The sequence below is a fragment of the Chaetura pelagica genome, unplaced genomic scaffold, assembly GCF_000747805.2.
Source record: "Chaetura pelagica isolate M959 unplaced genomic scaffold, ChaPel_1.0 scaffold69, whole genome shotgun sequence".
NCBI lineage: Eukaryota > Metazoa > Chordata > Aves > Apodiformes > Apodidae > Chaetura > Chaetura pelagica.
In genome coordinates, this window is record NW_009970724.1 from 6,979,124 (window position 1) to 7,002,774 (window position 23,651).

Consider the following 23,651-nt stretch of genomic DNA (forward strand, 5'->3'; position numbering starts at 1 on the left):
TTCCCTACTCTTATTTTTCCATCTTGACTTCAAGCACTTTTAAGGATCCTTCATTACATTCTGCACCTTTCTGCTTGTCCAAGGCAAAGAAAGGAATAAGAGGATGAACCTGCCCTACAAGGTCACTCAGCAATTACTTTTTTGAAAACACAGCACTTTTTCTGATACCACAAACATAAAACTGAAGCCTGAATGGGCTGGATCATAGAAGTTTTAGTAATCTTGGCAAATAATGACTTGTGTTCAGAAAAAGTCCACAGATATGATTAATGCACTGTGACACATGACAGCTCCTCAACCCCACTTGGCTGAAGAGTCCTAAAGACACAGTCTCTATCACACCAATGGATTTGGGAGGACTGTAGTATAGACATTTATATCTACTAATTATACATCTTTATTCAGTTGTATGCTCAACATTTGTGATTGCTGTTGACTGTACAGCCAGTAACAAAATAAAAACTGTCCAGCTTGTAACTATTAAGCCTAATCCAAACCAATTTCTTAACTTTAATCCTGGAATTTGCAGCTTCTTCTCTTGATTGGGAGAGCAGGCTGGCCCAACTAGGGTGAGAGGAGGAAAACCCAATGTACCAGTATAGGCTGGGGACTGACCTGTTCAAGAGCAGTGAAGGTGAAAGGGACCTGGGGATCCTGGTAGGCAGAAGGACAACCAATGTGCCCTTGTAGTCAAGAAGGCCAACGGCATCCTGGGATGTATTAGAAGGGATGTGCTTAGTAGGCCGAGAGAGGTCCTCCTCCCCTCCTCTACTTTGCTCTGTTGAGACCACATTTGGAATATTGTGTCCAGTTCTGGACCCTTCAGTTCAAGAACAGGGAACTGCTTGATAGCATCCAGCACAGAGCCACAAAGATGATTAAGGGAATGGAACATCTCCCTTATGAGGAAAGGCTGAGGGACCTGGGTCTCTTTAGCTTGGAGAAGACTGAATGACCTCATTAATGCTTGTAAATATGTAAAGGGTGAATATTGGGAGGACAGAGCCAGGCTCTTCTCAGTGACATCCAAAGATACGACAAAGGGCAATGGGTGCAAACTGGAGCATAGGAGGTTCCACGTAATCATAAGGAAAACCATTTTCACTGTGAGGGTGACAAAGCACTGGAACAGGCTGCCCAGAGAGGTTGTGGAGTCTCCTTCACTGGAGACATTCAAAGCCTGCCTGGGTGAGTTCATATGTAACCTACTCTAGGGGATCCTGCTCTGGCAGGGGGGTTGGACTAGATGATCTTTCCAGGTTCCTTCCAACTCCTAAGATTCTGTGATTCTGCGAACTCACAGTAACTCTACTGCCAGTAGTACCAGTGGGTACAGGTTTGTACAGCAAGCCACTAGTAGTAGTCCCAGGAAGCTGCATACCCTGAACCCAGGACTCTGTACCATTTGCACAAGAGAGCCAGAGAAACAAACCCTCACTTGCTCTTTCACTGCAGCCAGTCAGAAGAGGAATCAGGCATCACATCACTTCTATAAATGCAGATTCAGCCAGTTCATCAAAATAAAAAAATGAAACCAAGAAAACTTTTCACTCTGTGGTATCAAGTATTTAGAGGCTACTGTTATAAGAAATAGACTCTTAACTAAAGTCCTCCCCTTTCCTACCAGACAGCACAGTTTCTTTCTGAGATCCCATGCCATCATTCAGCTGTTTCTCCTGGCAAAGCCAGAATCCACAACAGAATCTTCATGAAAAAGAAACCAATACATTAGAGCTCTTTGTGAGCAATTTGCCGTAAGTTCTGTTCTCCCTGCCTATTAAGACCCTTTATTTGCTTCACCAAGAGATTTCTGCTGACAAGTCTATTCATTTACTACTAGCCTAGATAAAATGCTAATAAACAAAATGTCAAGAAATGTATTCATATGACTTTCCTCTTTTCACTGGGCTTGTTATTAAAAGGACCATGAAGTTAAACATTAACATCTGGTGAAATCAGGATGCTTGTTTTCCCCCTGAAGACTGGGCTCTATTTTGGGCTTGAAAACAACTCATAAAAGAAATATTGAAAGTTTCTGTATTTGTCTGTTCTGTCAGACAGGCACAGACAACCCTCCTAACCCCTTACTTCGAGCAACGGTACTACCTCCCGTCAAAACCAAACAAGAACAACCTTATGGAAACATATTATACAATGCTACACTTTCTATAGGCTTCCTATGGTGTCCCACAGATGTTTTACAGAAGGATTATGATGTTTTGTTCAACTCTGTAAATAGGTTGTCATTATTAAAGCTTCCATTCTTCTATTATTCTAAATCCGCCTGGATCTTCTTTTGCCCTCTTATCAGTTTATGTTCTGTTAATTCTCTAACTCCCTCCCATTAGACTGGTGTGGAGGAATTGCATCAAAATGTGTTCTTTGCTTGAGTACTCCCAAGGGGAGTTCTCACCTTAGCAGGTAAGTATGAGTGAAGTTCAGATGTATGGATGTGGTAGCATCCAGTCACCCCAAAGACATAGCTGAAAATGCCACTATGAATTAAGAAGTCCTAGAGTGAGAGCTGCAGACAGCTGACCATTGAGAATTAAGTGAGACTAACTGTCATTAACTGGGTATAAAACATCTAGGTAGTGTGCCAAACTGAAAGGACTCCACACAAGACTCCTGTGTATTTTCTCATAAATCTTGACCAACAGGGAACTGCTTGATAGCATCCAGCACAGAGCCACAAAGATGATTAAGGGAATGGAACATCTCCCTTATGAGGAAAGGCTGAGGGACCTGGGTCTCTTTAGCTTGGAGAAGACTGAATGACCTCATTAATGCTTGTAAATATGTAAAGGGTGAATATTGGGAGGACAGAGCCAGGCTCTTCTCAGTGACATCCAAAGATACGACAAAGGGCAATGGGTGCAAACTGGAGCATAGGAGGTTCCACGTAATCATAAGGAAAACCATTTTCACTGTGAGGGTGACAAAGCACTGGAACAGGCTGCCCAGAGAGGTTGTGGAGTCTCCTTCACTGGAGACATTCAAAGCCTGCCTGGGTGAGTTCATATGTAACCTACTCTAGGGGATCCTGCTCTGGCAGGGGGGTTGGACTAGATGATCTTTCCAGGTTCCTTCCAACTCCTAAGATTCTGTGATTCTGCGAACTCACAGTAACTCTACTGCCAGTAGTACCAGTGGGTACAGGTTTGTACAGCAAGCCACTAGTAGTAGTCCCAGGAAGCTGCATACCCTGAACCCAGGACTCTGTACCATTTGCACAAGAGAGCCAGAGAAACAAACCCTCACTTGCTCTTTCACTGCAGCCAGTCAGAAGAGGAATCAGGCATCACATCACTTCTATAAATGCAGATTCAGCCAGTTCATCAAAATAAAAAAATGAAACCAAGAAAACTTTTCACTCTGTGGTATCAAGTATTTAGAGGCTACTGTTATAAGAAATAGACTCTTAACTAAAGTCCTCCCCTTTCCTACCAGACAGCACAGTTTCTTTCTGAGATCCCATGCCATCATTCAGCTGTTTCTCCTGGCAAAGCCAGAATCCACAACAGAATCTTCATGAAAAAGAAACCAATACATTAGAGCTCTTTGTGAGCAATTTGCCGTAAGTTCTGTTCTCCCTGCCTATTAAGACCCTTTATTTGCTTCACCAAGAGATTTCTGCTGACAAGTCTATTCATTTACTACTAGCCTAGATAAAATGCTAATAAACAAAATGTCAAGAAATGTATTCATATGACTTTCCTCTTTTCACTGGGCTTGTTATTAAAAGGACCATGAAGTTAAACATTAACATCTGGTGAAATCAGGATGCTTGTTTTCCCCCTGAAGACTGGGCTCTATTTTGGGCTTGAAAACAACTCATAAAAGAAATATTGAAAGTTTCTGTATTTGTCTGTTCTGTCAGACAGGCACAGACAACCCTCCTAACCCCTTACTTCGAGCAACGGTACTACCTCCCGTCAAAACCAAACAAGAACAACCTTATGGAAACATATTATACAATGCTACACTTTCTATAGGCTTCCTATGGTGTCCCACAGATGTTTTACAGAAGGATTATGATGTTTTGTTCAACTCTGTAAATAGGTTGTCATTATTAAAGCTTCCATTCTTCTATTATTCTAAATCCGCCTGGATCTTCTTTTGCCCTCTTATCAGTTTATGTTCTGTTAATTCTCTAACTCCCTCCCATTAGACTGGTGTGGAGGAATTGCATCAAAATGTGTTCTTTGCTTGAGTACTCCCAAGGGGAGTTCTCACCTTAGCAGGTAAGTATGAGTGAAGTTCAGATGTATGGATGTGGTAGCATCCAGTCACCCCAAAGACATAGCTGAAAATGCCACTATGAATTAAGAAGTCCTAGAGTGAGAGCTGCAGACAGCTGACCATTGAGAATTAAGTGAGACTAACTGTCATTAACTGGGTATAAAACATCTAGGTAGTGTGCCAAACTGAAAGGACTCCACACAAGACTCCTGTGTATTTTCTCATAAATCTTGACCTTTCAGAAGCTCTGGATATTGTAATTTCCTTTATTGTAAGACTACTTGTTCAGCCTCTTTGAATAAATACACAGTCAAGACGCACAACAGGAAGCAGAACTGAATTGCAGGTAAGATATTCCTCATTCCCTCACTATCCAGTTCCTTTCAACATATCATTCCCGTGTAATAGCTATATGTTTTGTGGAGCTGGCAGAAGTGCATCTTTCCAGCCAAAGCTGTCACTTGTTCTAATCAGATTTACTAAGCATATCCTGAATGAGATGGATAGGAAAAGCAGCCTCACATACTTTCACATGTGGAGGTAGAGTTCTGCAATGAAAATGGCTGAATTTTTTATTTTCAGAGTGTCTTGTGAACCATTCAGCTGAGAGGAAGAAAAAGCAGACCTAAATATTTCTAGTGTGCTTGAACTCTAAATAAGACACCTACGATACCAAACAAAAAGGCACACTCAGGGCACTTCTATACATTTACTATAAAACAAAGATTAAAACAATTTTATGGAAATTAAGGATAATATGGAGCGTTTGTCTTCCTCTCAGTCAAACACTAACATGACCTAGTTCAACAAATAGCTTCACAGCTTGAGGCACACTGCATGCAAAATGACAAGATGACTTGGGCTGAGAGGACAGCCTGAATGGCGCAGCTCTCTTAGGTGCATCTCTCAGACAGATCTGTGAAAGACATCACATTTCACTGCACTATTACTCTTTGACAGAAAAAAAATGATGAATTTTGAGTAGCCTTGATGTTATAAACACAACAACTGCTGGAAGGGGTGGGACGAAAATGATCAGTAACTAGAAAAATCACCAAAACTCATATTACCCTCAGATTTGATCAATATTCACCTAACTCATTACTACCGCTATGTCTTCTTTCAGGAATGGCTTTCCATAGCAGATAGAGAGAAAAATACTGATATAATTTTCATAGTTTTATGAACGTAAATAAAAGAAGCTTTCTGCTTTTAGTCACAGAAGTTCAGAGTACCTGTGAATTACTGAGTAACACCAACCAATCAGGTACATTGAAACACAAGGTTTTCATTAATGTTGAATACTGCTTTCTAAAAGAAACTTGTTGTCTAATTACAGTTTTTTCAATGTTGAAGCAATAATCACTGTAACAATTCTAAAACAAATTATAAAGTTTGTCCAAACAACATAGCAATTTACCTTCAGAGACAACAGAATGTTATAACTTTTTTCCTTTTACATTGAATCATACCATCACAAACAGGCTTTTTGGTGTTAATGGGAACACTTGCAGTATGGTAATATCACCCAAGTAAAACTGTAGCACAATTTGTGCCATAGTGTGTTTAAGTATGACCTACTCTATTAAAATAACAAGAAGTCCTCTTCCCTCCTCTTTTACAAATGTTTGGAACATAAGAATTCATCAGGATTTAGGGGATTAAGAAATCACTGTCCACTAAAAAAAATCTGCAGAAATTTTCATTAGTTCTTTTATGAGTTGGCAGCAAATAGTCTAGCTATGAACTTTTATGAAGCTATAAATATAAAAGACCTTCTGATACTGGTAGGATGATAATTCTAAATTTCCTCTTCGCAGCTGCAGTTGATCCCCTGTATTTGGTTAAAAAAAAAAAATTAAAAAAACTCCTTGTGATTTAACAGAGAAAGTTGGCTCAACTACCATAGTGCCTTTGAGCTGAGTGGAAGTTCATGAATTAAACCCACATGGCAACACAACTCCCCTCCCCACCTTTCTCTTAAGGTGGCTATAAAATGTCAGTAGAAAGCCAAGCTGCTTATTTTACTTAGCATTTGATTCTGTAAGTAAATGAGTTTCTACTGAGGCTTATGTGAAAAGCACATCTTTGCAACCAGCTCCCTTACATCACTAGACTATGCCATAAATATTAAATCAATCCTTAAATGTTTAAACTTAATACTAATCACAACAAATAAAAACATGCAGGTAAGTAACAGACTTGCTGGCAACCTATTCCCCAGACTTGTTGGCAACCTATTCCCTGAAAAAACAAGTATTTGCTACTAGCAACTTTTTACAAAACTTGATTTCCCATGGACTTTATCTTTTCAGAACAAAATTTAAGAAGGGATTTTGTCTACATTTTTCTATATACTCCAGAATCTCTATGGTGAACAGTATTCCTGAATTACTCTGATAGATTTGTGCCGCTCTAGATTTGTTTGAATACTGTCAATACATTCCACTTAATTGCCTAACAAATACAAGGAATACTCAATTTTCCTCACAGTATCTCAGGAAAAGGCCACAATCTGAAACAGAAGGGATCTCATGCCCTTGGCTTCCAAGTCCCTAAACAAATACTGAAACAGCAAAGAAGCATTCCAGAATATAAGTCATAGAGCAAGAAAAACAGGTATGCTGGCCTGCGATTACTGTACAAGCAGAACAATGCTTGTTTTTCCCTGCATGCTTAGGTTTCTTAGGAGCTTCTCAGGAAAAAAGGTAAAGTAACCAGACTGTCCAGATACATGCCAAAACTCATTGAGAGATCAGTTACATTTCCTTATATCTGTACCAAGGCAAACTGAAGATAAGCTTAACAAATGGAAAATTATAAATCATGCAAAAGAAGAAAGCCACAATAAAGATATCCATTCTTTGTAAATCTAAGAAGCTGGATGTAATGTCATTATTCTCTGACTCTGCTTGAGATTATGAAAAAGGTCAGGGAGCAAACTCTGCAGAGTATACACTTACTGGACTGGACTAATGATGGCCTCTGCTCTGAATGTGAAGAGCTTGGCTGGAGTCCTGCACTCAACATAAAACATATTTCAGAGACGAAATAGCCACTGTGACAAGCTGTTATCTATGTCCACTGATGGGAAGTATAGAGAGCCCTATATCCTTTGCTCCTCTGTATGGTGCATTTTCCTATGACAAACCTGAGAAGTGCAGCATGTTTGATGACATAACTAAAAAGAGACATAAATGACCATCAGTCCTGTTCTTTCCATAATTATTCTGTAGTGACCTGAAAAGCTCTGCCTTGCAATTTAAAACAGAAGATATGTTGTAGAAGAAACATACATAACTTCAGTGCTGAAAACAGGGGTGTCTGTCCCTCTTTCTATGTCCCTGTTTTACAAAGCAGACCACAAAAATGAAATACCAGAAATTTCTTATTTGCTATCATTTTAATAATTAAGAAATGTATCTCCGCTTTTTTCCTTTGGAAAAAATACAGTCGCAAGGTGCCCAAAACAGTACTATTACTGAACAGTGGATTGTTAGGTGCTCTCATCTCAATAGGACAATTGTAATTAAAAATAGGGTCACATCTATGGAAAGTAATCCAAGTGCACAGATGCCTCTGCTTCTCTCCTTTACAGCATTAGCCACATAAAGATCAAGAAGTGCACAGATATAACTTAGAAACCTAATTAGGCCATTAGAAGTAAACTCCATTAAAAAAAAACCCTTCAGCTTTAACGATAAACTGCAGTCATTTCAAATTTAATACTGCACTAGCAAGTAATACTACAATTGAACAGTTCAGCATTCTGTAACATAAGGCAGGACCAGAGAAATGAAAAAACGTGACTGCTGTTTTCATTATGATGTGCCTTTTTGGGAGGTGTAGTATAAACCTTGTATCACTGACACTAATTATTTTGGCATCTTATTGGCAGTCAAAATTACACTAAATGTAGAAATTTCTAAGAGCAAAACAAGTTCTTGGCTACATTTCTTCAGCTTGATATACATCAGACTTTTATTTATGGCTAAATTGAAGCTGGATGACAAATCTGGGTACCTTAGAACAAAATCTTAATAATTAACTGGCAAAACTGAACATTATCATTTCTGACACACCTACACTGGTAATTATTGCTTTGAGGCCATTTACTAATGAAATTAATGTATTCATTGCCCTAACAAATTAGCATAACTCATACATAATGCCCCACATTTCAAGACCTTCCTAGAAAAACAACATTTAATTCCACAGAATGAAATGGCCAGGGCATTACATGGAGACAGTATTCACTGAATTACATGTTAAAACCATAATAACTGTTAGTTATAAAGCAAAATGTAAACACAATGTGTGTATTGAAACCATTAATAGTGTAGTCAAGACTGTATAATCAATTATTATCTTTGCACTTCAAATAAGCACAAATTACAATAGCAGTAACCATGGAATGTAATTAACTGACTACTTTTAGAGATATGAAGTATGAAAAGGAGGCAGTGCTGAAGCAGTTTCTTCTTCCTTCTCAAATTCACTGAATAATAAATACAGTATGGCTACTATAGTCTTTTTGGCCGTACTTCCACTCAGTGTAATCTAATGCCTGGAAACAGCTACAGCAAGCCACAGTGTCAAGCAACAGTGAAATACAGGATAAATATGTATTACCTTTAGAAATGACAAAAACATTAGCAGCAATCTACTGCCATGTTGAATCAATAAGATTATCTCGCTTTTGTTTGGGAAAGTGATTCCCAGAGTTTGTTTTCTTATCTCATCATGCAGAACAGAGGTCAGGAGAGCAGACCACTCTGTGGCTAGACGCAGTCCCAATTCAATGGGGGGCTGAAGCGGAAAGCACATCTGCTGTTCTGGCTCACCTGGCATGCTGGAGGCTGCACTGAGACTCCCAGGAACAGACCTAACATGCACTGCCACTTACAGACCACCATCCTGCAACCTGCTAAGTGCCAGTAGCAGAGAGATTCCATGTGAGGAACCATTGCTTTCAAGATTAAGCAATGTATTTATGTACTTCAAATGATACATTTATTTTGTAGGAGAACGTGGAGACAAAAAACCCCAATGATTTGCAGAAAGTCACCTAGGACTCTGCATTGCACAGAATTCACTTCTGGCTCAAGCCATGGAGGGCTGAGAGCTAAGTTAACTTGACTAGGTCTTTCTTCCACACAACTAAGGAGCCAGGCCCTGACACCAGTTACAGCAAGGTTACTTTGCTTGTGTTCTCTAGAATTTTCTCAAAGTTACTTCTTCCTGAGAAGTATCAAATGGGAGCACATTCTTGCAGCACCCTTTCTTCGCTCCTATAGAAGCATAAATGCAAAGGAACACAGAGCTCCTCAGCTGATCGTCTACTGAATCAGTACCTATCGCTACGAAGGGAAGCAAAAAAACACTAATGGGAAAACCATGGAATAAACCACCAAAGCACAGAGTTTCCTTGAAACCCCATCCACATGTTCGGCTCCTGCTCACAAGCATAAAGTTTTACATCTTAATTTATTAATGTTTTTATTCTACTCAATATAATTTGGATTCCCTCATCACCCATACAAATGTCTAATGTCTGATCTTTTTCAATCCTCTTAAGTGCTTGGCTCCCATGATGTCTTATGGCAATGAGTTCTAAATGCTAATTATGAGATGCATTACATTTCATTTGAACAGTTCTGTATTTCTTGCATATCAAGTAATTCCTTTCTACTCCCAAACTTTCCCCTCCTTTTTGTAGTTCCTCATTTGTACCTTTCCTCATTTTGAATTAAAAATCCAAATCTCTCCCACAGTAAATTCTTCAAATATCTCTTGGTTTCTTCTAACTTTATATTTCTTCAATATGTTCTTCATTAAAAGCAAAAATGACCAGAACACATGGTAGTGTGAGAGATTTTTCTAGCCCACTGAGCTTTCTTTAGACACTCCAGACCATCTCAAAGCACATTTCAGAATGGTTTAAACAGCGCAGTGGTAGATTCTCAGTGTTGAACCACAGAGGTTATAGTGCTCCCTCTCCCAGAGACATGAAACCTAATTATACTGTGGACACTAAGTACAGACAAGTATCTTGAGGCAATTCATGTATGACTGAGAGCTCTCCATTTGTGCCTGGCTGAAGAATGAGCTGATCTTCAGAGCAATCATTTGAATTGTCAAGAAACTGGCTCTTTGAACCTTTCCCTGTTGTCACATGCAACCATTTTATAGATGGGTAAATGCTACCTCTTTGATATTCCTCACAATTACACGGGTGGGGGACATTTGCATTTACAATAACCCCTTTTTACACTCAAGCAGTCAGTCTCTATGCATTTCTGCATTTCATTATGCATTTAATTTTATATAATGCCAGAATAACAGCAAGCAACATTAATAAGAATCAGGTCTTCACCGTAATTTCATTGAGCAAGTAACAAGTAATATAAACTTACCATTGTCTTTTGTGAATTTTCTTCTGATTTAAAGATATTCCCAAAACGTTTTAAAACTTTATACTAGAATAACAGCAACTCCCTGTCAAGTTATTGTATGCCTTTTCACTGAGAAATACTAGATGGTAGAATGGCAGAAAAGCTACACTCACTCCTCATGGATGCTCTGTTCTATGTCATTTATAGCTACATAGTGAAACAATCCAACATCTGATTGATTATATCCAGCTAATAATTATGTACTACAATATTGTGTTTGTATCAACTGTTTGACTTGGACATACTTTGTCAAGGTCAGTCTTCTTCCATCCCTGGGCACCTACTTTTGACTTTAAGACTCTCACTGGTATATAGAGTTCATTTTTGGCAGCATGCCTACTTTTAGTTAATTCCTTTGTCTAACCCATTGTTACTTCCCTCAAATATGCCTCTACAACCTTTCTTCCTCCAGGTCAGTTGTAATTTCTGTCCTATCATTTACTACTGGATACAGGGTTACCTTTGTATTGCTGATATTCCTAGCAGATGTCTTTGTCTGACCCAAGTGCTCCTCACCACCTGTCACCTTGCTTCCAGGTTTAGCTATAAATAATCCTCCCCTTGCTGGTTTGACTATAAATAATCCCCTCCCCACCTTGGCTTTTGGAGTCAGCTGGTTCCAATTTGGGTAAGGTGGAGCTTCCCTTTCCTTCACAGTGTTACAGCTCCCTCTCCTCATTGTTTTACCCCCACAGAAACCCTACCACTGCACAAAACCACACGTATAATATAAATGTATCAGCAGGTCTCTAAATCAAATCTTTTGCCTGTTCGTCTAAATTTTATTTCTAGCACCTCTCATACCTGCTTCCTAAAGTTACCAATACCAGTGTGAAAAAGATGCACTGGGGCTGGGTTTATGGTCACCTCTGCTTACCTTGCTTCCCACAGAAGGGCCAACACAGCTACCCTGTGGGCAAGCCTCACAGAGCAACCTCAGCTACTCCTCTTGTACATATGATTGTGCTTGTGGACTAGAGAAGGTCACAGGGCAGTGGTTCTCCGTGGCCTTCATCTTTTCTAGCCCACAATGTAACGGTATGCGCCACAGTCAGCATCTGGACCCAAAGGCAGAGGGAGTACTACCTACAGAGGATCCCAATGTCAACTTCCTGAGACTGCCTGAAGCAAAGTACATTGAGAATGTCTAAAGACAATGTGGATAAGCAGCCATGAGCTTTTGAATTCTGTAAACTGCAGGTGTCTCCAAGCACAGGTGGTTTGCAGATTTGCTGTATGAGCTGCAGTTAGACCCTGAAAGACACCTGTTTGCGGTATTCAGAAATTGTTTCCCTGAAGCTTATACACCTGGTACTAAGGGTAACTGGTTCTCTTCAGCACTCATCATGTAAGACCCAACATTTTAACACACACTTTCCACATTTCAGAAGCAAAGAAACACACTAAATTCACCACAGTAGTTTGGATATGAACTGCAGTGGGGGGACATGGTGCCTTGGTGCACATTTTGTTGTTTTTTTAAAAGGTAAGACAGATGAATGCTTCAGTCAGAATAGGGTTACTAGTGTAAAATTAAGAGGGAATTGTAGAATCAGTCCATATATCAAGAGCCAGGACTTCAGATGCTGTCTACTAACAGTTCCTATAGATGGAAAGGAGGGAAGGGGGAAAACAAACAAGAAATACCCTACCCACACACTTGAGACTAAAAGTTAAAAAAAAATAAAAAATTAACCTGCCTAGGAGAAGTTAAATCCAGTTGGAAAAGACACATAGGCTGTCAATAGGCTGTCTTCCAAAGTTTTGGCACAGCACATTACTGAGGTGGCTACTTGTCAATCCTCTTCGCAGAAAATGGTAAGCAGCTATACCAGATAAGTAATGCTACCTTTCAAGGTTTTGGCTCAACACTGTCCTAGAGAGAACAGGGCAGAAAATGGGCAGCACCAGAACTGGACTTGAGAAAATATTCTGGGTTTATGACATCCTCAGGAAAAGCAATGATTGTAGCAATAGCAACAGGCTACCTGCAGCAAGTAAAGCAGTAAGTGAGCATTAAGGAAGGAAGGAAGTGGTGACTTTCTCAAAATGTTAAAGACTTGACTGGAGCCAGAAAACAAGCAATAGATTTTCTGGGGCATGTCTTTCTCATGTCTTCAGTAAAAATTTATCAGAAAAGCAGGGATTAAGGAATGAGTGAATCTGTGGAAAAGAGCTGGTGAGAGAAAGCATAGCAAGATCCTGAGAAGATATAGTTCTCTGTATTAATTCAATGGCTTCTTGCCTCTTTATACGCAGTAAAGATGTATTTATTGACAGAATTATCAAACCTAGACAGAGGCATTCTGTGACAGGGGTTAACTCACAGAGAGCTGAAGTGGGCAGCAATGTCCCTACATGCAACTGGAGGCACTAAGGCTGCATAGCTGGGGGAACTCTGTGTGACCTTAGAGGCTGTACATGTAAGTCTTGCCTGCAAAACCCGTGAGAACTTTTCCTGCTATGATTATAAACTTTGCTAAGTTAGACTCTCACAGAGTTATATAACCCTATGTGGTAGTTAATGAAGTGCTGGATGTAAGAAAAATAACTGTAATGTTATTTTGCCCCTGGTATGCTTTGCCTTATAAGGATTAAACCTAGAGCTAATTCACTTGTGGTTTTGTGATCTCTATCATGCTGCAATAATAATACTTAGCATTTTATAGCATTTTTCACTTATAAAAAGTGCTTTACAAACATTATCTAATTATTAATCTTCACAACAGTCCTGTGATACGGGCAGACGGGTCAATTTAATGTTGTGTTTTAAGAAACTACTAGCACTTTAGTAAATTGAAAAGTATAAAAATCATTCCATTCACTCAAGAGAAACAAAAGTTAGTGAATAAATTGCAACTCCCCCTACAACATTCTAGGTGGGCAACACATATTGCATATTATCAGTGATCACCACCTCTGAGGTCCACAGGAGACATTCCATATAGGAATTATTTCAGCTAAGTAGCTGAAATACTCCTTTTTTTTCAGATGGTAACACAAATACTGTGAATGAAGAGAGACTCTACCAAAGTAGCTGAGGACCCTTGACCAAGACCACATTATACTAAATTCTGTACAGGCAAAACATAGTATTCCCTACCCTACAATGATTCAGATCTATGAATAAAACAAGGAACAAAAGATGGGGAATAGTAGGAAATCAATACAGTTAAGCAGTAATCATTACTGTGCAAAGTTTATCTGCCTAAACAAACACAGACAGAGCCATATTATGCCTGTATACTGACCATCTCCTTAGTCCTCCGGAATTCTTCTCTCCATTGATACACCTCAGACTTTCGTTGTTTGTAATCAAAGAGAGGACAACAGTTTGGCATTTGGTAAAGGTATAATCATACATCTTAGTTACAGAATCATAAACTGAGTTTCCCACAAGGTCATAGTTTCATGCAGTGCATGGCATGGACTTGCCTGTGGGATGAATCCATGCAGGGGAGGAGGCTGCTGCCTGATGATGAGGAGGGTTGACCAGTGCATTACCATTGCCAAGGGTCAGAGTTCTGTAACAAGTGAGGAATGTAGGAAGAAATAATAATAATAAAAAAGACAGTCTCCTACTTCAAGTAGTTTAAAAGTTGCCCTGAAGAGTTTGGTCTCTACACTTGGCTTTTGCCACAAGACAGTCTGTGAGATACAGGACAAGGTTCTTAAAACCAAGCTTTTCACACAAGGTAATCTATCAATTGTTTCTGACATGTTCTGTGTCCAACTTAAAACCTGGTGTCTACCTTGCTCAAAGTGCTGATCACTCAAAAATTCAGCTGAATTTAAAGGGAGCTGTGCTTTCAGCTTACTACCCAATGTTAAATATTCTGAAAAAGACTGAAGAAGGATGTCTCAGACTGGGTTCCCAAATTAGTAGGCACTTTCAACCTTGAAACCTTCCTGTGTCCCAATCTCCATCTGTCAAATGAGGACAGTAATTCCTCCTCATTTCACCAGGGTGTTGTGAAAATAACTTCATTAATGGTCTGTGAAGCACTGCAGTGTTGAGTGCTATATAGAAACCTAGGAGGAAATTAATAATTCTGTCTCTGGAGCAAGTTTTGAAAAGCATGCAATAAAAAGGGCCTGAAGGCACACACTTAATAGAAGAGAAAAAATAAAATATTGGATTTGAAATATTTGAACAAAATATTTTAACTGCTCATTAAGCAAGTGCTGCCTTCACTCTGATTTTAAACTCTCAACTGCAATCTCAGGTTTTATTTGTAAATTACCAGGTTTCTAAAAAATTCAGAGCTATCCAGCTCTCCACAAATGCCATAGCATGGAATCCTATTGAAGAGCCCAAGGCTCACTACCATCACTGGAATATTTAGAATCACTGTACAGGCCTCTATCACTTCAGTTCATGGAATAAAGCAACTATAGCATCTTTCTCAACAGGAACCAGTACTTCAGGGAAAGAAGAGCTCACTTTGACTGTAGATGGTATTTTGAAGTAACAAAAGAAAGCTGCAATTCAGGGGAGGAAAAAGTGCTCGAAATTTTATACAGAGCAATACCTATTCACTTCCTTCCCAGAAACAGCCAAACCATTTTGATCATAGCATTCTGAACGTTCTGCCCCAAGAGGAAGCTCAACATGGAAAATAGCAACCCAAACAGTTTAAGTCTGTGAAGACTAAAAGTAAATAAATAAAAAAAATTCTTAGCAATAGTTCATAAGTGAGAATCAGTCTTGGTGGCAGTCAGTATTTCCTGCCCTACCTAGAATCCACACATACACACTGTTTGTTCTACAGTGTTCTGCCTGCTGTACAACTTATTTTAATTCTCTCCTCGCAAGTCTTCTTCAGTGCTGAGGGTTTGTATTCTTTATTTATTTTTATAATACACCCCCTAGCTGTTTCTTACATGGAGAAAATAGCATTCCTTAGCTTCTCTTAAATAACATACAGATGACTAATCACTATGGCACCCAGGAAAGATATGTCAGGTAAAGTAAACATTCTGAAAAGAATGAACCCTTCAGCTACCCCTGCCAAATACTCTTACCTAGACCTGTCACAATGATTGTGGTGCAACCAAGGAAGGAGCCTTTGATGACTGTGGAGTTATCTGAATAATTAAACTACTTGGTGAGTAACTGCCAGTTAGTTTAAAGCAGTGGCATTTAATAGAAATTACAGAACCAGAGGGCTGTCCTTCTTGACTGTAACATTGAGGCTATCAAATATATTTTTTAAAAAAGCAAGTGACAGAAAACTCTATTGGCTGCTTCATTGCCACGTGTCCAATGTGCTTAAACAGTACAAATGTAATAGCTGCTTTCTGGCAGAACATTATACTGGTATGGTTTATAAGGGGCTAACTGAAACTCATCTAAGAACAACATAGAAAAATGGACATCCAGTGCTCCAAATCCCTTCTAAATCTAGACTTCGTAAAAAACAAGCGTGCAGAAGAGTTTTTTATGTTTGTCAGGAAAAAAAATCCTGAATATTATGATGTTACTTTCATCATGAAAGAGGATGCAACCTGTTTTAGGTGTGCTATAGCACAAACAACTTGGTTCTTTAAGTTTTTAAGAACTGTTCCTGTGTGTGAACGAAATCAAACTTCTAAAATCTCCTTCTTAACCTGATGTTGGCCACTAAATCTGGAAAGTAATTTTCCCCTCACTGAAACGTAATACTTGCAAAAGGCCTGTCCATACTTTTGTTTTTTGTTCTTAGCTGCCAGTATCCTCATTTTATGTGCTTCACCTGTATTTTGATGCCAAGTCCAGTCACCTAAGTAACAATTCTGATGCCCTGAAACTTGCTGTGCAAAGTGCTGTGAGGATCAAAAGAGGACCCTAACAGATCAGACACAGCTGGCATGTAGTCTGTGACAATGTTTGGGAGACAAACATCCCATCTCTGCCAGAGTCCCCAAAGATGTGGGTGGCTCACACTGTTTATGCAGCCCAGAAGAGCAGACAGCATGCAGGCAGGATGAGGGACAGCAAAGGCACTCTTCAGAGAAACAGTCTCCTATCCTGAATCTCATCTGCAAAAACAGAACTCCATCCTGTCACCAACAAATCGCTGTTAAAGAAAAATGATCCCCCTAAGCAAAATATGTGGGAAGGCAGAGAGTCCACTGACATGGTCACAAAACTGCATCAACAGTGTTGAGCCCCTTTACAACCTACCCACAATACTACAGTACAAAACAAAATATAGTAAACTGAGACAAGAAATAACTGATATCTGAGTAGTAGGCTTAAAACCCTGAGTTTGTCAGGGCAAAGTGATTAAAAAAAAAAAGAAGAAGAAATTTAAAATGGAGAGATTATTTCTCCTTTTGCCACAATTCCTTATAATAGTTCTTCATTCACAGTGGCCTCCTTGCTATCAGACAGCAGATATGCATTCCTATATGCTTTGTCCTACAGACAGTAATGCTTTATTTGGTCCTTACAGGCATCTGGAATATAGGCCTGTGGAACACAGCTGGGAGCTGCATAAGCAGAAATGTCTATGCTGGAGCAAAGCCACTTCAAAGGAGCAATGGAGAGAGTCAGAAATTGGTTGGACAAGAAGGATGATATGAAGAAAGGGAAAAGATAATGGGAGCTGTGGTTTGCATGCGACACTCATGAGAAGATTAATATATATAATTATAAGCAGCTAGCAATAGTGTCCTCCCACTTGGCCTGCATCTGACCTGTCTTAATAGAAGCTCCTTGGAGCACAGGGTCCAGCACATATTTTTATTAGTTTATTCTGATGGTAAAATATTCCTAATCTCATAATATGCTGCTGGCAAGAACCAGTGAGAGAGAAAAATCTCAAGCCTTATTTTTCTATCAACTCATGTTGTTTCATATAAACACAAACTTCTAATATGATCAGCTTCTTCTCAGACATTCCCCTGAAGTATACAATTCAGTAATTTACTTCAGAAAAATAGCATCTATTGCATAATAAAGAGAAATGCAAGCTCCTTCCTTTACTTTTCAAGTAATTAATCTCATTAACTCAAATTAGAGGAACATAATTAAAATAACAGAGTAGATACATCCTCTTATTTGTTCTGAAGGCAGTGGAAGAGACCATCTTTTACACTTTTCTATAGCAGGAGACAGCTGACTGGAGAAGGTAGGGGTGTACACATCCACAAAAGAGAGAAGGGTATTCACACACAAAACTGTAGCTGAGGAAACAAGAAGTTGAACTCTGTCTGGCAAGTGAGGATGACTTATGGACCTAAAACCTTGTGCTTCAATGAAGAGATTAAGGAGAGAGCTGATACAGAAAAATTACTTATTTACCTAATATGGTTTTATGCCTTAGAAGTGGTCTGTCAGCATTAAAATAACTTACAGCTATATGTTGTATACGGCAACTCTCTATCTGCCATTTTGCTAGTACAACCTAGACCTTACTTTCCTGATCTGCAGATCACCAATTTCACATCAATAAATTCAATATTTTTGTCCAAAAATTAGAATATATTCAGTTGTGTGACTTATCTGTACTGTAAATACTATACTTTGTCTTTCAGATTATGTCCCATTTGAAAACACCAGAAAAAAACAAACCACAAACAACAAAGCAGAGAGTTATAATTAACCTTATTTAAAGATGATCTTTTCTAGTCAAGCATATATAAAACCTCCTAGTATCATCCTCCTGGCAGAATTAAGAAATAGCAATGGCAGATCTCCAATTAAAAATGTCTTATCATCCTGAAATCTGCTTCATATTCAATAATTGGCACCTGTCTTCCATTTACAGTTTTAATATAATACAAACACTTCAGTACTCTGCGTCAATAAGGTATGGAAAGGTAAGTTTCAAAATACATTATGGACAAGCAGCATAAACTGGAGGTCAGGACTCTTAGGCCTTTCTGAGTCTTTGAAAACAATCAAGATTTCTGATGGTTTGCCATTGCCTCAAGGAAAATATACTTAGCAGTGGTGAGATAATGCACTCAAAATGTCATGAGTTTTTTGTAGCAAAAGTACAACCTGCAAATGCACAACTGTCCTTCAAAAACCAGCGGTTGAGAATACGTCTTTCAAATCCAAATTATACACCTACAGATCTCAAATGCACCTGTATTTCAGATCTTGAAATTGAAAACCTGATTCTTAGACTAAAGTATAATAATTTGACTGCATTCAATTCAACTTCAGATGCAGTTCACCAAAATGCTAGAAGTAAGGTCCAAGGAACTACTAAAGGCAGAATACTAGTTCTTGAAAATTCTGGGCTCGGCAAGATAGAGAAGGTTCATCAAAACCAGGGCAACTATAGCCAGTCTCAAACACAGTCAGATGTAATCTTCAACTACCAAGAGACAGAGAGTGTACCAGACTCTTCTGAGAGGTGCACAAGAAGTAAAAGAATGACAGATAACGTCCACCAAGTCACAACAAGGAATACTGCAACTAAATATTGCTGAAAGAAAAAAGAGATATCTCTATGAGGATAGTAAAACACTAACAGACAGGTCTGAGAGATTGTGCAATTTCTGCCCTTGAAGATGTTAAAAACTTGACCAGACCAGGCCAGAGGAACCTAATCCCCGTTATCTTTGTTTTGAGTAGAGAGCTGGTGGTAGTCATGAAAGTGCCCCAATTCGTGCTGACTCGCTTGAGGGCTCATAGGCTTCGCTTGACTCTCAAGTGGGGTAGAGCAGGACACTTCATATGGTCAGAAGTGACTGAAATCTCCCTTCCCATGAAACAAGTGCAAATTTCAACCTGGAAGAACCCTTACCTTTTATTCTGTGCATCAGAATTAATGGTGGTTCAAAGTACATCTATGAGTAGATCAAATAACTGAATAAGCTTTCTAAAGAGAAAGACTACACTCCTAACAGGTAAATACTTGCATCATAAATGCAAATAATGCACACAACCTGAGAAAGACTGTGAAACAAGCATGTCACATGTTATTTCATAGATCTATTAAACTAATTACTGTAGTGACTACATTAAAACCCTGCAAAAGGCAAGATGCCGAATAGAATAGAGATAAGACTAAAATACCCCAACTGTGCTCATTTGGTTTCCAAACAGAAACCCACAGAGGATGAGGAGAAGGCTCAAATGAAACGGGGAGGTGGTTTAAGTTCATAGTAAGTGTGGCTCCATTGCAGAAATACTGGGAACATCAATCTCAGATTCATTAAATCAATTGTCAATTCCTAAATATTCATGACAGATTGTCATGAAGGTGGCTTAGATTAATTATAAATTTTATGTAAGAAAGGGAAAGATTAGCTAATATTTCTCCAGAAAATCTGAGGGCAGCCTTCATGAAACACTTCCTGTTACTCAAGAAGGAAATTAATATAGCTTTTGAAGAAGTGTAACACTGAGGCACACATTCTTCTCAGAAAATGACATGCCTGTGGTTTCAAAAGCTGAAAAAAAGAGCCAATTAACATTTCATCTCCAAAATCAGAGGACCAGGTCCCAGTAGCAGGAATCCAGTCAACATAACTCTGATGAGAACATACTGCCATGTACGGGTCTTATATTTGCTTCTACAGGCAGCTCCAGAAACTGTTAAACACAGAAATCAAACTGAAATGATCAGAATAAAGGAACTTAATAGAAGGCTGAAATTTGCAAGAAAGTTTTCTATACAAGATTACACTGAATAAAACTCAAGAGTGGATGAATGGAAACATATGAATGAAATGAAACCACTTAAGGTTTATGAAGTATTTCTCTTTCTCACTGTTCATTTCTTTTGTTACCTGACCATGTTGTGGAGTTTAAGAAGCCAGCATTTCAAACTATCCATATTTAAAAGTAACTCCTCTGGAGTATCCTCAGTTTAAACAAGGCTTTTTTGTTTGCTTTGGGGTTTTTTTTAGGTTTGTTTTTTTGTTTGAGTTGTGCCTTCTGTGATGTGCCCACCAATGTACCAGATGAAACATGCCAATCTCAGTGTTCATTTCCTCTCCTTCCTTATCTCAAATGAGTCTCATATAAAATCTTCCTAGTTGGAACTGTAGGTAGTCTGCATCATGGGGAACATTCTTCTCTTACATCTTAGAATCCTATAGTTCATAACATGAAATTTAATCCAGCATAAATTAGTAATTCAATCCCTATGTTCCAATTTAATAAATTAGAGGCTTCCCTGCTTTATTGTTTTGTGCCACTGAACCAATCATTTAGTTTACAGATGGAATATACTTCTTTGTTAATAAATATATGCATAAAAAAATAAAGGTATCCTCAATGCAATTATGCTGATGTCCCTCAGGAACCAGAATACAATTATTTAAAATATTATTTTCTTAGACTAGTCTCAAGAAAATAAGGAAAAAAATACAAAATTTGTGTCCTTGTAGCTTCAGCTCATTTTAAGAGCAGCAACAGCAATGGAGTTAGTCCCCAGTGGCAACTGAGAAGCACTTAGCCAGAAAATTGTTATTGGATTACAGTTCTGGCTTCATAAAATGTGGCTAAAGATCTTAGACATCTATGGAATGACCCATTGTCTAAACTGGTATGACAAACAAGTGACAAAGTTATTCTATTTGGCCATTTTGAGCATTTTTCATATCACAAAGGTAACTTGGGGCTGTATCAGCCTACACAGTTTTGATTCAATTATAAAAATAACTCAGAATAAAAATAATTCTAGCATAAATAATTGAATCTCTCTAGAGGAAAATAAAAATCCTCACAAACATGCATATACTTTCAAGTGTTCCTGATATACACAGAATTGTGAAGTGATAGGGTGATCAGAAGTCAATTCTGATACTGAGAACTACCTTTCAAGCTAACTGGTCTTTATTAAAATAAACAAGATGAAAAGGGCATCAAAGGACACCGCATGATTTTTAACAATGCACAAACTGAAACCACTTAGATGCCACTAAAGTTAATATGATCTTTTTAATATCATTTTAGAGTCTTTTTCAAATAGATTATTTCCTGGATGAGAATCCTGCCTCCCATATTTTAATCGGCTGATAAAAAAGAGTAATTAATGTGAACATATATCAAACGCACATACTTAAATAAATGCAAACAAGAAATAAAACCCTTCACCTTTGGATTTGAGGTCACCAGTGACCACTGGCAACATAGTGAAAATGAGGACCTTAATAAAAAAACTACATGGGATTTAATTTTTTCAGGCAAGATCTTTTGTCATTTTTCTTCTCTACCACTACATGGTACGTCTTTGCTCATATAATTAGATAATTAACATCCTCAGCACCTATTTCATCCCTTATTAATTTTGCTAAATATAAATACAGACATGCTCAAGGAAACAAACTTGGCAACTGAAGAAGCATAATCAATTTAAAGGGAAAAACCAAGATCTATTTACATACTGAAAATCAGTGTATATCACTGAGCATTACTAGATACTTGTAATCCACATGATGACCCTCTGACTAAAAGTGCTGGTACAAAAACAGCTTTTGCTGGGATGACAGAGATCATCTAAAACTGTTGGTACAAGGCAGTCTTGATTTTAATAGAATTACAGAATTGTTAGGGCTGGAAGGGACCTTAAAGATCAACTAGCTTCAACTAGTTGCCCTGCCATGGGCAGGGACACCTTCTGCTAAACCAGGTTGCTCAGAGCCCTAACCAGCCCGTTCGTCAGTAATCACTCATGCAGCCTGAAGCACCAAAGGGCAGTAGTGGTAGCTGGTAAACTCGTTGGTTTCACAATACTGTTGGTTCCCAAATGTTTTTTTCTGAAAATCAGAAGGATTGAGGATAGGGTGGAGATGGGGGGAGAGCCAGATAAACTTGGCAGCTAAAGGCCCATTACATTTTTGCAGTTTATTCTACAGACCAAAGCCACATTATTTAACTGAGAGCACTGAGTGACTATGATCGTAATTTCACTGTTAGATGAGAGTTTGAAGATTAGGGGACTAGCAGAGGGTTCCTTCCTCACACCTCTGCCATGGAAGAAGAAAGGAAAGCAGCAGAAAGTCTACAGTAAACAAAGAAGATTCTATTTACAACTAGGGTTCCCCAAGTTTCAATCGATCCACCCTTGGTGAGCAATTTGGCAGTTTTATTTCTTTCTCCACAGTGTCCAAAAAGTGGTTCTGTTCATCCTTCTGAAAAAGGAAAATTTCAGATGGGTTCCATTTAGTGGGGTCACAGAGACCAGGTCCGTATTCATCCTCACATATGGATCCTCACATTTAGGGTCAGATTTTGTAACTCTCACAACAAAAAATTACTTATTTCCTTGAATGATAGCAGTAGGTCATGGAAGATGATGTTATTAAACCAAAGTAAGAGGATCACTAACTGCTGTTTGCAACACACACATACTTTCAAGCCTAGTGCTTCCACACAGAAGGACATTGTTTCTCTATGAAGATGCACAATGTAACTTGATACAGAACCCAAGGAAGAGAACTAGTCTGTTTTAAAAATCCTTCTTACTAAGAGCCGTATTGAACTTGTCTCATTGCATTCACCAGGAAGTATAATCCTAAACTATACCAAAGTCAGTCCACCAGTATACTGTGTTGACCTGCTCATCTCTAGAATTCCATTCAATTATCCAAAAGTGTACAAGAAAGTGGAACAGCCCAGTTTGAACCCCTGCTGCTTTCTCAGCAATTTCTGCTCCCAGCACATGCTATTTCAATAGCCAGTGATCACTGAGTTGAAGTGCATGCAACCAACTGAATAGGATGCAATTCTTATTCTTATGATGAATATCAGGGTCAGAGGTGAGTGCAAGATAACACATAGCAGATGTGGAGGGAGTAGAAGGAATTCTGTTTACTTTGGGTGACCACCTATGTTTCAAGGGGTGGAGGGGAGTGAGTTGGTACAGAGGAAAAGCTGAAAATTGCAAGGTAAAGACTGTTTAAGGGACTGCGATGCACAGTATTTTGCAGGATAAAACTACGTACTTGTATGCTATGATGAACTATTACTGAAATGTAAAACACAGTTCAGCCCAAATTAACCAC